The sequence below is a fragment of the Protopterus annectens genome, chromosome 9.part0 (assembly GCF_019279795.1).
Source record: "Protopterus annectens isolate FY-2018-M chromosome 9.part0, PAN1.0, whole genome shotgun sequence".
Lineage (NCBI taxonomy): Eukaryota > Metazoa > Chordata > Ceratodontiformes > Protopteridae > Protopterus > Protopterus annectens.
The window spans coordinates 235155349-235170470 of record NC_056743.1 but is presented as its reverse complement, the minus strand read 5'-3'; the positions used below and the strand labels follow the sequence as shown (position 1 = coordinate 235170470).

The 15122-nt window shown below is 37.0% G+C and overlaps 1 pseudogene; it reads left to right on the top strand.

The window, feature by feature from the left end:
- LOC122810510 overlaps positions 1 to 15122 on the top strand; it is a 28825-nt pseudogene that overhangs the window by 5660 nt on the left and 8043 nt on the right.

Genomic DNA, 15122 nt, shown 5'->3' with positions numbered 1-15122 from the left:
AGATCATTACTTATTCTGACGTTTTTATGACCTCATAGTTATTTATATTAAGTAATGTGCTCATGGGGCCAAATATGTGTGTGTGTGTGTGTGTGTGTGTGTGTGTGTGTGTGTGTGTGTGTGTGTGTGTGTGAGTGCACGCGTGTGTGTGTGCGCGCGCACGTGTGTGTGTGTGTGTGTGTGTGTGTGAGAGATGATGGGGTTCTGTCACCAATGCAAGAATCTGCTTAAGATGACCATTCTTTTAACAGGGCTGTTCTGGTTATCTTTGAATGCTGACTCACTTGTATGTACCAGACCAAACATTCAGAGGGGTATCATCTGATATTTACAGAACAGGCTTCTTCACTTGGCGAAAACCTGCACTAAGAAAATTTCACTCTGGACTTCACATACTACATGAAAACAAATGAGTGATAATGCCTGTTTCATACAATGCACTGTTAATACAGTAATCTGGGAACATGGCATAGTAAACATAGTGTGCAAAATGCAGCACCATAGCTGTGCACTATATTTATCAGACTGAACACTTGCACTCCCTGTTGAAATCTTTAAGTAGGTCACTGCAGTATTGTTGCTTTAATTTTGTTTATAAGGTACAGTTTAATAACAGTGTGTTCAACTAGTTGGCAGAAAAATGAGACTAGAATAAAATACTGGAAACAATTAAAAGTGGTTCAGGATGGAAGATGTGGGGAATAATACAACAGAAAGTTGGAATGAGAGAAGGATATAGATTAGAACTGGAAGGCTTAAATCTGGCAGCAAAAAGACTAGGGCTATACCCTGAGAGGGACTCTCCTAAACCTATTATAAGAGACTTGCTAATCAAGATTGGAACAGGAGAATCCACTACTTAAATGAAGATTAGCTGGGCAGATAAATGTATAAAGCAGTTAGACAGTAAGACTAGACTTAGCTGGAAAGAGGTATAGGAAAGCAAACTACATGGTGAGAGTTCAGTAGAAAAGTGGGAGCAAATATGTGAGCTAACTAGATATGCCACAAAAAGTGGAACATTTAAAATCTTTACACAGAAATGCTTGCACAAGTATTTTTACTCACTATCCAGAATTTCAGAAATGTTCCCTGGGGGATCTGCAGACTGTTGGAGCTGCAGAATTCAGGATATAAGGAAGTAAAGTCACATCTTCTGGGGCTGCCTTGGATTATTAAGATTCAGAAATGACTTACATGATATGGTCACTAGAACAATTGACAAGGAAGTAATCCATAGAAATTACAGTGCTGCTGGGGGTGACACCAGTGGCTGTACTGAATCTGAGATAAATCTTTTATTCCTACTACTGGTCATATCTACGAAGGTCATTACAAAATGCTGGGAATAGGACAGGACTCCAAGAGAAGTGATGAAGAAAGTTCAGAAAAGAGAAGAAAACAGATGGTAGAGAGGGGATAGAGGTATACTTGTAGAAGTAACATTGGAGAAGGGGAAAAGGAGTGCAACTGTTTACAACAGGATGGGCATTAACATGCAAGAACTGGTTTTGTAAAAGCACACGTATGTTGTATAGAAAGGTTTATATGTTATTGTTGGATAAAATATTTGATGCAAGAGTTTTGATAAATTTATTTTATTTGAATAAAAAAGTATATATCATTCTGATACTGAAAATTTTAAAAATTGCTAAAACAAAAGCAAACAATTTATGCTGTCACATTAAATACATTTTTTCAATATTGTTCCCCAAGTGTTGAAATGGCTGTGTGCAAGAAACCTTCTCCCAAGATTGCACTACCTAGAAAAACTATAAATACATTGCATGGGACATTAGGATATGAATAAAATTCATAGACCTACTGTCCACATAAGATTAACATGGGTAACAAAGAATGAAAAAAGCAACCTTCATTGTACACTATATACAGAAAGTTATATATATAGATTACTATGCAAACATTGAAGCACAAAATCTTGAACATCAAAATCCTGAGTCCTGAGACCATAATATCTTAAGACCAAAACAGTAAAGACTACAATATAGTTATAGTTTTATGTAACCACTGAAATTGCTTAAGGTTTGGGTAGTGGAGTGCACACTCTCTAGGTCACTATAACTAGGTCCCCCTTTCATCTCACCACTCTTAAATTGTTAGTATTTGGCATGGTATTACCCTTTTCTCTTTCTCTAAGCAAATTCTTTAAGTAAGTAAGTGCATTCTTTAAGTAAATTCTAGCCTGCACAGGAATAATAGTGCCCAGGCTACAAGTGCAACTAAGTGACAAAAGCAGATTACATTAGGCTCTATTAAAATTGTTTTACTGGCACAGACCTGGGATAACTTACAGCAGGTAATTGATTCTTTTTTCTGGTCTTGCCTCTTGTGTTTCTATCTGCTCTGTTCACCCTTGATCTGCTTGGGCTCACTCGCTCCCCTACCCTACCCCTAATTCCCATCCACCCCCACTACTTCTACTTTTAATCTCTAAGGACTCCACTCACAGTCTCAGAGCACAAATCACATAATCATGCAATTATTTACTATCCTACACCCACCTTCCGGAATACTTGCCCTTAAAGTATCACATCCCTTGCAATATTTAACCCTCCTCGCCAGCTGCTCTATTTCGTCTACCACTACACTTCATCACCGTTTCACACTTATTAGCCTTCTCAAACCTAGACCCACAACTAGCAATGTTTCTTCTATCTTGTTAACCTCTTTACTAATAATCCTTACCCTAGTTACAACAATATAATCTCAAGCTTCTATACATTGTTACATATCAGAAACCTCAACCACTTGCTACCCATCTAAACAGTGCAATTTTTCAAACATCTCCCCAAGTTATTTCTCTTTACCCTTCCCTGTCTCTCAACTTCCAAACTCTTTAACACACCACACAGTAAAACCATACCTTATACCTCTCTCATCCACTTCATATAAAAAACACAATACACTATTCTTGTATCTAATCTCCATACTGCTACAAAGTGGATATGTTCATACTAACCCCAGGCCTTCTACTAACCTTAACCCCAAAATATGTCCTAGCAGCCTAAACATCACAACACTTTAACCTCAGAAGTCTATGCAACAAACTATTCCCACTACATGCCTGGATAGACCTATATAAACCTGACATATTAGCCTTAACAGAAACCTAGCTAAACTCCAACATAAAAGACTGTGCAGTAACACCTTCCAATTTTTATATGTAGATTAGACAGATTGTAAAGGAAAGATAGAGAAGTAGTCCTGCTATATCCCACCACACTTAACATAACACCTTAAACTAACAAAATCCCACTTTCTCATATGTTGAACTGCTCATATCCTTCATATACCTTAACAAAACAAAACAAAAACCTGTATCATAGTAGCATATATTCCCCCAGGACAACACATACCTGTTTTTGAAGATATATTGTCTTGTCTTGGACCTCCCAAACAATCAAATGTGAGACCATCATTCTAGGAGATGTAAACATAGATTGGCAAACAATGGCATCTGACTCATCTTCAAACAATATCAACATCTATGGTTTCTCTCAACTTATCACAAGCCCCACTAGGTACAATAAAGGCGTTACTCACCAATCTGCACTAAACTGGATCCTGGTATCACATCCAACCATTTTTTCCTCCACAGGCACCCATTTAAATTCCATTACTGACCATCTTCCCACATTTACCATTAGACCCAACACACACCAACTCAAAAATACTCTACAATCTGCCTGAAATCTAACTAATTTCAGTCAAGAAAAATTCAATTATATACTTGAGAAAATAAATTGGACACCCCTAAAACTTCTTCCTGTCAATGAAGCAGTGCAATATTTCACTACCACCTTTCTATGTATACTTCATAGTCTAGCCCCTGTATGTACTAAAAGAATTAAAAAGAGTACTACTCTGCATCTAACCAAATCTTGCAAAAATCTTATGAAACAAAGGAACATAGCCTGGGACACCTGGAAGCAAACTAAAAGTGAGGGAAATCTGATTCATTTCAGACAACTCTGCAACAATGTGAAAAAGTTAGTGAACAAAGATAAGCAATCATACTACTCTCACCTTCAACTTGAACATAAAAACAACCCCTAAAAATTATGGTCTTCCATATCAACCTTACTCAACCCAGGTACAAACAAGGAACATTACCCAACATCAGAGGCCCTCCCATCCCAAGTAGCTGAAGACTTCAACAAGCACTTTATAAAATCTATAGCCAACCTACTGGCAAACACCTCCAGTACCTGACACCTCCCTCCACCTCCATTCCCACCACCAGTAATATATCTTTATCTACCTCCAATCATGCCCAGTACAACAGCCATAAACTCCACACTGATAATTCACCCACTTTCTTATTTTATCCCATAACTACCACTATCTTAAGAAGGTTATTGCAAAAACTAAAACCAGCTCCACTTCAGCTGATAATCTCCCACCCCATTCCATTTCATACCCTATCAGTATCCTAATAAATAGATCTTTATTAGAGTCAGTAGTTCCTAGCATATGGAAAATGTCCCATATCACTCCCATCCACAAAGGAGGAAATTCCATTGAACGTGCCAATTTCCATCCCATATCTATTCTATCTCCCATTTCCAAAATTCTAGAAAGATGTATACACCAACAGCTAATGCAATACCAATTGCAAAATAATCTATTTACACCAACCGAACATGGTTTCTGCCCAGACCATACACATCCACAGCTTTACTATCCTTTACTGACACCATGAACAGAGCTAAATATGCAGGAAACTATGTATCTACAGTATTTCTTGACCTCTATAAAACTTTTGACACTGTATTTCACCTCTTACTTCTCAAAGCACTCTCCAACTTAGTCTTTTCCCATACCACAGTTAAATGGTTTCATAGTTACCTACATGACTGTTGTTAAATGATTAAAGAAGAAGGAATTACAAACCTGATTTCAAGGACTTTAATGTTTTCATTTTGGAATGGGAATTTATCTGTCTTGGGGAAAGGGGCTGTGTCCTAATGTGCTAATACTGCTTTTTAGCATTTATTTTGAGGTCATTTTAGTACACCAATTATTTCTTGCTAAAGGGATTTAAGGTCAGAGGAGGACTTGATGGTGGCTTCTAGTTTACAGCTGCCCCTAAGCTTGGTTAGCCAGAAATCTTTGATGTTCATGGTCCAAAGATAAGAAAATAAATACCCAGCACAAGAGATACCAACACTTATCCCTTCAGGACACCACTGGTCACCTTAATAGTTGCCAATGAGGCACTTTATGCCCACACTTTATGGGTTCTTGTCTTTTTAGCCAATTTGCTATCCACGTTACCACTTAAGCATCTGTTTATAATGCATTTATCTTATTAACTATGCTGGAGAGGGGGGGGATTAAACACCTTGACCAAGTCTAGTGCAGTTTGATACCTTGACTGCAGTTAACCATCCATGTTACTCATAGACCTAAACTTCTCTTTGTAATTTCTATATCCCTATCCCACTAACTTAACACCACAACTATTGTAGTAGTCTGGAAAGTCAGTGATGCAGGGAATGTCCACATATCATAATACATCGTGAAAAAGCACCTGTCAGAAGGAACAGCCTGGCTGTTTGATCCACATCCTTGTGCTGTGTAAGTGCAATGACACTCATATGTTAACTGCGATCTCCCTATATTGCATTAGTGTATAGTGTGTTTCCTCCATTATTGTTATATAACATTTCCTTAAGCTAAATCACCCTTCATTACTACCTTACTGGGACTGTACCAAGTAAAAACCAGTGCAGTAATTTGATTTATCAACAATATTCTCAATCTGTTCTCTGTTTATTACCAGCTAGGTTACTGAACCATCCATTTGTATGGAGCAATATCATTTGAGTCCTTCAGGTGCATATTATCTTTTAAAATACCTGCTACTATGTGATACTGCAGCTTATGGTTATATAACTCTCCTCTGCATGCCAGCTCAGATAAATATATCATTCTATAATTCTATAAGTATGTTAATCAGGCCAGATTCAATACGGTACTATTGCTGAGATCTTAAAACGTGTTATTAATTTATTCTGTAGAATGTGGACCTGCATTCATTTATATTGCAGATCTTACCTTTTAATTATGATATGTTTTCCAGTGGTCCTCAAGACTTTCATTTTGCTGGTCTTAATTAAATACTTAATTAAATTAACATCCTGTTAACTAACACATCTGACTTTGTTATGACACATACACCTTGCACATGTTGCCTATTACCTCTTGACAGTTTTATGATATATACACATTACAGCCTTTGCTATCACATTATACAACGTGAGTTACTGGCAGAAATTGACAGGCAGAGTTGTAGAGAAGGTGACAGATTTGCACAGACTAGTTTAGCATCAAGAATTTTATTGTCACACTTGAGAAGTAGATTAATATCTGAGTAAAGGGCTGACAGAGAGTTTTGAATTAATTGTCTTTGTTTATTGGAAAGTCTATATTCAAGGTACACACTTGGATTAAACTAAGACTTGCTTTTCTCAACTTTAGGGATAGGTAGGTGAAACCAGAAATTTGGAAAAATGTTTTATTTCTCAGGAAAGTGATAACAAGGTTTGCTTTATCACTTTGCTAAGGAAATTTGGTGAAGTTTGCATTTTTATTTGGGATAAAATAAAACCGTGCAGAAGCCAGAAACTTTGGTTTCCTTTGCAAAGATATACAAAAAGAAATTGTTATGGCCTTTGTGTTATCCCGGCATATCAGATTTGGTCCTGAAATTACACCTTAAATACCAACATAACTGATAACCTACATCAATCACTTGTAAGAGAATTGACATTAATGTGCACCATTAAAATCAGGTCACTCAAATGACATTCTCTATTTTTGACCAGGGACAATTGACTCAGTCTGACTGATTCGCTCTATGGATTTTCAAATCGAAGCTTTATTCTTACGTTGAACATGCACATATGAAAATTCTTTGCAACAAAGACTTGCACTGAATTTAATTTTACTAGTTTTTGTGAAATAAAATTAAATGCTTCACAATGGATATATTATGTCAGGGTACTAGCCTATAAAATGTAAGTAGTGTAATACTTAATACAGCATTACTGTTCTACAGGAAATTTATGCAAAATATTAGGGCACTGTTATTTCTTATTGTAAGGAAATTACTTAAAAATACGTGCATACATACAAATCTGGGTGCAAGTCTCTTACGTAAAGATACTGAAATATTCACACACACACACACACACACGCATGCACGCACACACACACACGCACGCACGCACACACACACACACACACACACACACACACACACACACACACACACACACGTGCATGCACAATTGACAAAATACCCCATATTCAAAAACGCACATTAGCTTTCCCAATCTTCTACACTCAGACACTCACTGATCTTACATGCATCTCACTAATCTAATGGACAGATACACACATACTTTGGCCAGCAGTCTGTCACACAAAAGCAAATGATTTTATACTCTACTTTCATACTAATACATATATACATTCACTGAAACAGCAGTCATCAAATTCAATCTGTTTCTTCACAATGTTCTTGAACTGAGGTCTAAACTCTGGAGTAGTCAATAAGTTTAATTAGGTTTTGGGTGGGTTGACTGCAGTAACCTTGGGGTCAGAGAAGAGAAGCTATGAGTACAATGCAGTGTGACAGAAGGAGTCCTTAGGGATGGGCAATGTCTAGATTTGCTCCTAAGGTGGGTTATATGTTACTACAAAGAATTTTGAGGAGAAAGAGTGAAGGAGGATTCTTGCAGTATTTTAAAAAGAAGAGAGCCACTAGGAAGATTAGCTCTGGCCTGAACAGGAAGCAACTTATCCTTAGGCAGAGTTAGGCAGTGATGTTCATTCCTAGTGTAGTTTATTAGAAAGGGTTTGAAGGGTAGTTGAAGTTTTTTTTTTGGTAGTGGTGGTGGCAAATAAGGTGGGTGCATTCTCATGTTTTCTTAGAAGGATACCCTTGCCTATAGCTATTCTGGCATGAGGGATGTGAGATTTTGTTGGCTCAGAAAATGAGGTAGATAATCTTTGGAAGCAAAAATATGTGTCTAGCCAAATACCCTGATATTTGAAGGATAGGATTATTATCTCACACTGTAATGAGACTGGTATTACACTCTGTGATATAAATCGGTTGTGAGGACTTGGCTAATCCATTTTTGAGTGCCAGACAGCAGGGATTTTGATTTTTTTTTTTTCGGGGGGTGGTTAAGTAAGAGTTTGTTTGGAGCTGAGGCAGCAGTAGAGTTGAAATAGTTCTTTCTGAAATTGTGTTTCAATGGATTTCTGAGATGGAATGGATCTATAGATGACCTCATCTTCGTGTAGAAGATATGGAAATGGATGTAGTTCTAGAGAGAGTTTATTAATGAAAATTAAGAAGAGAGTTGGAGCAGGAGTAGAGCAGTGTGGGACTCTAGAATAAGTGTAGGCAATAACAGTCCATGTAGAATCTATTTTTACCCTGAAAGATCTGTTGGCTTGTATGTTCTTGAACCAGCTAATGGATTTAGTGCTGATACCAGTGTTCTGAAGATGGAGAAATAGAACTGAATGATCCACCATATTGAAAGCACAGGTTAAATCGATAAACACACCTCCAGCTAAATTTCTTTTATCCATCAGTGATCAGTTGAGGTCCAGAGTGCAGAAAAGGTATTACTTCCAGCCCAGAGCTCATGCTGTTTCTTGGACAGGAAGTGCTATTTTTGTAGATAAGCAGCACATTGATTGCAAATGATTTTTTTTAGGACTTTGGCCAATGTGGGTAAAATGAATATAGGTAGAAAATGGTTGTTGGATGACTAGGATATTGGAATTTGAGAAAGTTTGCCTTATGGGCTTTTGAAATGAGTCCTGTGACTCTTAATGTGTGTTTCATGGTAGGTACTACCTACGTTTTGTGCTTTTGAAATGAGTCACTATGACTCTTAATGTGTGTTTTATGGTAGGCTCTACCTACGTTTTGTGTTCTTGAAGTTGCTGAAGGTACTTGTTTCTTAGGCTACCTGTAGGAGGCTTTTGCTATTTTAGGTAGGATTACTTTTAAGGGCCTCAGTATATTTAGGCCTATGTATTTGGTCTGAGCAGTGTGTGATTCGTTTAGTGTGGTGATGTGTTTTACTGACAACATGTATGCTATTTGTCATGTCTTTTGAGGTGGTTGTCAGTAAACATGAGGTAATTGCTACAAGATAGCTACATTTTCTCCTTCTGTTTCATAAATCCGGTAATCTGTAATGTCTCATTCTGACCTCCATTCTGGTTGCTGTCTATTTGTTATATTCTTTCAGTGTAGTTTTCTCAGGTATTTCTGAAAATACTCCTTTATTTCTTAAGCAAAATTCTCTTGCTACTTGCTTTTGAACTCCTGAATAAAGACTCCTCAACTGCACTTCAGGCAGAGTTTTTCTGGTGCTTACTGTGTGAACTTCAGTTTGCAAGCTTAATGCATGATTTTCTCCTTTTTTTCATGGCTCCAGTGCATTGATGTGATATACTCAGTATTTCTGTTCCCTGGCTGTCTATCTTTGTAGTTCACTATATTTATTCCTTCAATCACATCAAGTGGCCATTGCCTCTTAGTCAGATATTTTTTTTTCTGTGGAACATAATAGCAATAATACCTGATCTTCCTGTTTAAATTGTCTAACGTGTGCATTGTTATTATAAACTCTTTGTTGCATCTCCTGGACTCTCTGCATGTGATCAAACCGACCACTGGAACACCAGTGTTGACTTTCAAAAAAATTGTCTGAGAAACTATGTTAAAATTCAAAATACAAGCATGATAATACATGCATACAATACCAATAGAATTCACTAAATAATAACAGCATTATACAAATACAAATATATGTGTATATGTCACATGTTTATTTTGTGAGTATTTAAGTGAACTAGTGGCTGTATTAGCAGTTCTGAAGAAGTCTTTACCTAGACGAACGCGCTAAACTGCTATCACTTGCTATTTTTGCTGCTTGTTGATTTTAATAAACAATTTGGTGATATTTCTCGGCTGTTAGTACTGGTCTTTTTGGGCACCTGGATCTCCACTCAAGTTTTTCACTCAACTTCGCAGCACAAGAAATCTGGAAAAAGCCAAAAGTTATGGGGGGGGGGGGGGGCAAAGGCCCAAAACCAGGGACACATTTTAAATATTGCTTGTATAATCTTAGAAAGTTGCTAAAATAAAGTGTTTTGTGTTACCATGTGTTTCCTGAAAGATAGGAAGACTGAAACTTAAAGGGCTATCATTATTCAGTGAATTCAGTTCTCACTGATTTGCCAGAAAATCAGAAATTTTAATAGGAACAGACCAAAAGTATGAGCCAAATATTCTGTGAAAATCTGGACAGTTGAGAGCTATGGTCAATTCCCTGAATCACAAGTGGTGGTATGCATGGAGAATTCACGCTCTTGTTTGAGCCTGAGTAACACTAACCACCAGGTATACCTAACTGGGTAATTTTACACACACACAGACACACACACAGACACACACACAGACACACACACACACACACAGACACACACACACACACACACACACACACACACACACACACACACACACACACACACACACACACACACACACACACACACACACACACCAAAACCCCTGCAAATAAAAGAACAAAACTCTCCTTACCGGCATGACTCTGACTCTGGCAGGACCAATGGAACAGCTGCAGCATAACTCCTGTAACATAGAACAATAAGAGAACAAGAACAGCTAGTTTAGTTAGTTTAACTTACATGCGTGAATCCAGGTTAGTGTGAAAACTCCACTTCATTCATTTTTTTCCAACAGGTCTTGCAGCTGTAAAAGTGGGGGGGCTCCCCCTCCCCCTGTCTCTATGGTTCTGGCACCCATGCTTCTGTTATTCCCAAGTTTGATTAGCCGTATCAATCAGTTCTTTCTGATGCCTGTCACATATGGGATTTCATATGGGATAAGCCCAGATGAAGGTTGTAATACTTTTCTTAGAACAAACAACAAATAGGGTAATAAGTGGTCTACATTAGTATCAGTAGCATTGATTAGCAAAGACCTCCATTCTGAAATCTCAGAGTTGTTATTTGTGTTTTACAAGCCTGGAAGTATTACTCTTTCATGTAATGACATCCCAGTGTTTTAGGTGCTTTGAAAATTAAATAATGTGAGATTATTCATAGTGAACCCAGCCTGCAACACATAATGGTAAAACTATCTGAAACACATTGCAAAACCTTTAATAATGTATTTCAGTTATGTACAGATTTTTGTTTGAGTCTGCATGTCCTCTCCGCGGTTGGGTAGCGTTCGAAAGACATTTGTGCGTAAATGGGCGTGCCTTCGTTGAAGGGTGGGCATCGAGCTGGCACCTTTGCGTTTTGTAAAAATCTACTGCCAATCATTAGTGGGCTGAAGTTCCGCTGTGGCGACCCCTTACCAAGAAAAAGCCGAAGGACAAACAACAACAGATTTTTGTTTACAAATAGGAGACAGCAAAATAAACTAGCAATGAGAACCAATGTTACTGTTTATATGTTCTGTAAAAAAATCAACAAGTCTTACAAACATCTCATGTTAGTTTTTCATTTTTCTCTAGTTAAAACTATAATAATTTATTTATTTATTTATTTTTATTTGACATTTGTTTACTGGGGTGAGCTGACTTGGTTTACAGAACCCATTTTCAGCATAGACCCTGGGAGAATTAGTCCACATACAGGCAATAAAAAAATCAGTATAATCCAATCCAATACAAATGACATTAGAAATACTATACAAAAATAAGTTGAAAGAACATAAACTATGCTTCAAGATATTACAATATATACTACACATTTAGACATTTCTATAGAGTTAAAACATTATAGATAATATAGACATATATATATATATATATATATATATATATATATATATATATAGTTAAAACATTATAGATAGTATAGACATATATACAACATAGACATTATAGACAGTAATACTCATTCTCACCATATACACAGCCTAGGAGTAGATAGTGTCCAAAAATAGTATGTAGGTAGTGCAGTGTATGATACTGACTGTTACAGTACTTGAAAAAATAGAATGTTGGTTTCAGTTAGGAAAATGATAGCCAGAAAGTTAGTGAGGCAGAAAGATAGCAACAGAGTTAAGAAGAAACAGAGGCATTGCAGCCTGAGCAGTAGCTTAAGGATAGAAACAGAAAATGAGTTAGAAGAGCCTTAGGATTTGCAAACTGTGAGGGAGTGAAATGTGACAGAAGTGGAGGATGAGGCTAGTGTGGAAAAAGAGGAAGAGCTGAGCATTAGGCAGGCTTTATGCAGGAGCAGAGCCATGTAGTTTTGAAATGATTTTTTAAAGAGGCTTTGAAATGGGTTAGGCCAGGCATAGACCTGATAGCTAGAGGTAGTGAATTCCATAGCATAGAGACAGAGTATGAATACAGAGAGTGACCTGGTTTTCTTGTAGGTTTTAAGATAGCTAAGAGATTTTTGTCTTCTGATCATAAGGATCAATTTGATGTGTAAAGTGTGACTAGATGGTTAGTGCAGGGCAGACAGAAGGCTTGAAAATAAGTTTGTACAAGGTGGATAGCTGAATAAAGGCAAGTTGGTTGGGGAGTTCAAGCCAGTTTATTTCTTGTGGCAGTTTACAGTGGTGTGTGTGATAGAGTTTTTGACAAACTTTGCAACTTTGTTGTAGCACTGTTCCATCTTGCTTAGTGTAGAAGGTTGTAAGTTAGTTAGGATAGGAGCACCATAAAGAAGGAAGAGAAGTAAAAATGTTTTGCCATGGTAGTTTTGGTTGCTGCAGTAAAGAAAAGTTTGTTTCTGTATAAGAGTCTATGGAGGTCAAATGAAAGTTTATTGTCAATGATAACTCCTAGAAGTTTGGTTTCCTGCACTGTTTCTATGACAGTGTTGTCAGATGCAAGCATGTTGAAATGATCAGTGACAGGGGAGGTGATTTTGGGGTGAAAGAGTACTAGTTTAGTCTTCTTTGGATTAAAAAAGAGTTGGGCATTTCTTATCCAGGATTCGACTGCAGTAAAGGACTGTTGAGTGTTTGAAAGTAGTTCTAGTAGTGATTGAGCAGTACAGATAATGGTGGAATGAGGGTCCCAGGGTGAGGCATTGTGAAGGTTTTTTGTGAAAATGTTGAAGAGTAGGGGTCCTAGGATGGAGCTTTGAGGGACTCCAGTAGGGTTGTGGAGAAAGGGTAAGATTTCTTTGGACGATTTCGCTGCTTGTTTATGATCTCTGAGGTAGCTCTGAAACCATTTTACTGTGTTATCTGAGAAGCCTAAATTAGACAGTCTGTTCAATAGTAAGGGGTGAGACGCTGTGTCAAAATAATAAGTACATTAAATGGTTATATTGAAGCATCAGCTAACTTTCTTATATATCCTGATTCTCATTAACTTCTTATATATCCTGATTCTCAGGACAATTCTGAAATTAATTACCAAAGAAAATATATAACCATACTGTTATAAAACAATTGAAGTATTCTTTCTTTAGAGGGCAAGAAACAGATAAGTGATATGCAAACAGCCAAAACCCTTTACCTATATCTGACAATGTTTTTCTTCAAATAAAGCACTGTTGAAAATCTAGCATGTATTCACTCATATAGGAAACTATTCAGATCCTGTGACTGTTCCATTTTCCTTGACTTCAAAGTGCATCATCTTGTAAGTAATCAATAGCCAGATAATTCACATAGATCTTAAACAATAAAGCTAATTTGCCTACCCGTTTTCTTTTACATTTAATTTCCTTCAGTAACATTTTTGTGTCACAAGTCTGAGATTGCTCACTCCACATTTATTTCTGGGATCAATCGTAACACTAATGGATTAATTTGTTATTGTGCAGAACAGTTCTAGCCGATTAAAGGCCTGCCCATTAATACCGCAAGACTCAAGTCACATTATTTGACACTGTCATGCCTCTTTATGAGCCTGCTACAACAATGAAGGTTCTGGATGAATGCTGATGACTTGAAAACAACAGACTCAGGTTTTACTTCAATATTATTTTCATAGTTAGTGTAGGAACCTGAACAGATGGACAGAAAGAAGTAAAAAAAAAAAAAGTCAGAATCTGGTAATGTAGTTTGAATCAGTAATTGTAAAAAAATGAGGTGAAAATATCTGAATTGTTTGGCAGTAATGTTCCAGACAAATGGCAAACTGAGAAACTGGTGTTCAGTGAGAATCAGGATATATAAGAAAGTTAGTATGTTATCTCTAGGTCTCAAGGGACGTGCTGCTATTATTACAAAGCAAGCCCAAAATTACTCTCCAGTTTTATGTTGAGGGACAGAAAATGTAGTCTTGAAAGAATAAAAATCCAAAATACTACTTAAAAATACCTTAGGGAAGTGTTTAATACAATTATACCTGATGATTGGCACATTGTATGTGATATATACAGATGTGTATGATATAAACAGATACAAGCATGTTGAAGTTATATGATCTAAACTAAGGGAATGAAAAGCAAGTGAGCAGTCACTGGAGGAAATGACACTTATGAAAGTAGAACTAGATGTGGCTGTGGAACAATGAGAGATCACTGGAGCAAAAACTGAGATGATGAACTTGAGAAAATGTATTAAATACGCTATGCAGCTCTGGGACTTCCGTTCTTTGTTGTAATAACTGTTACAAAGATAACTCACTTAACACTGACCTTAATATATACTCTAGTATTACCACTTTTATATCAGTAAACTTTATATTGTTTTAATTGTTCTTCTACAAAAAAATCATAAATAGCTAACTACATCCACATTTCAAATGGTAATAAACTGTAAGGCTTTATTTTTTTGAAAGGAAAGGGAGCAAGCAGTAAAATGGATACAATGTTACAGAACAAGATGACCTTGTTAGCAGGCGCACGCACACACACACGTTTGCGCACAAATGTACTAACGTATGTACACATGCAACCCGACATACAAACACAAAGTCACCGAGACAAACAAACTTGCCTTTATACACAAATGCATAGAGACACAGATGCAGACCTATGCATAAATATGCAGACATGGGAACACTTCACAATGCTGAAATCCTGAACGATTGAATTTCATATGGCCGAGA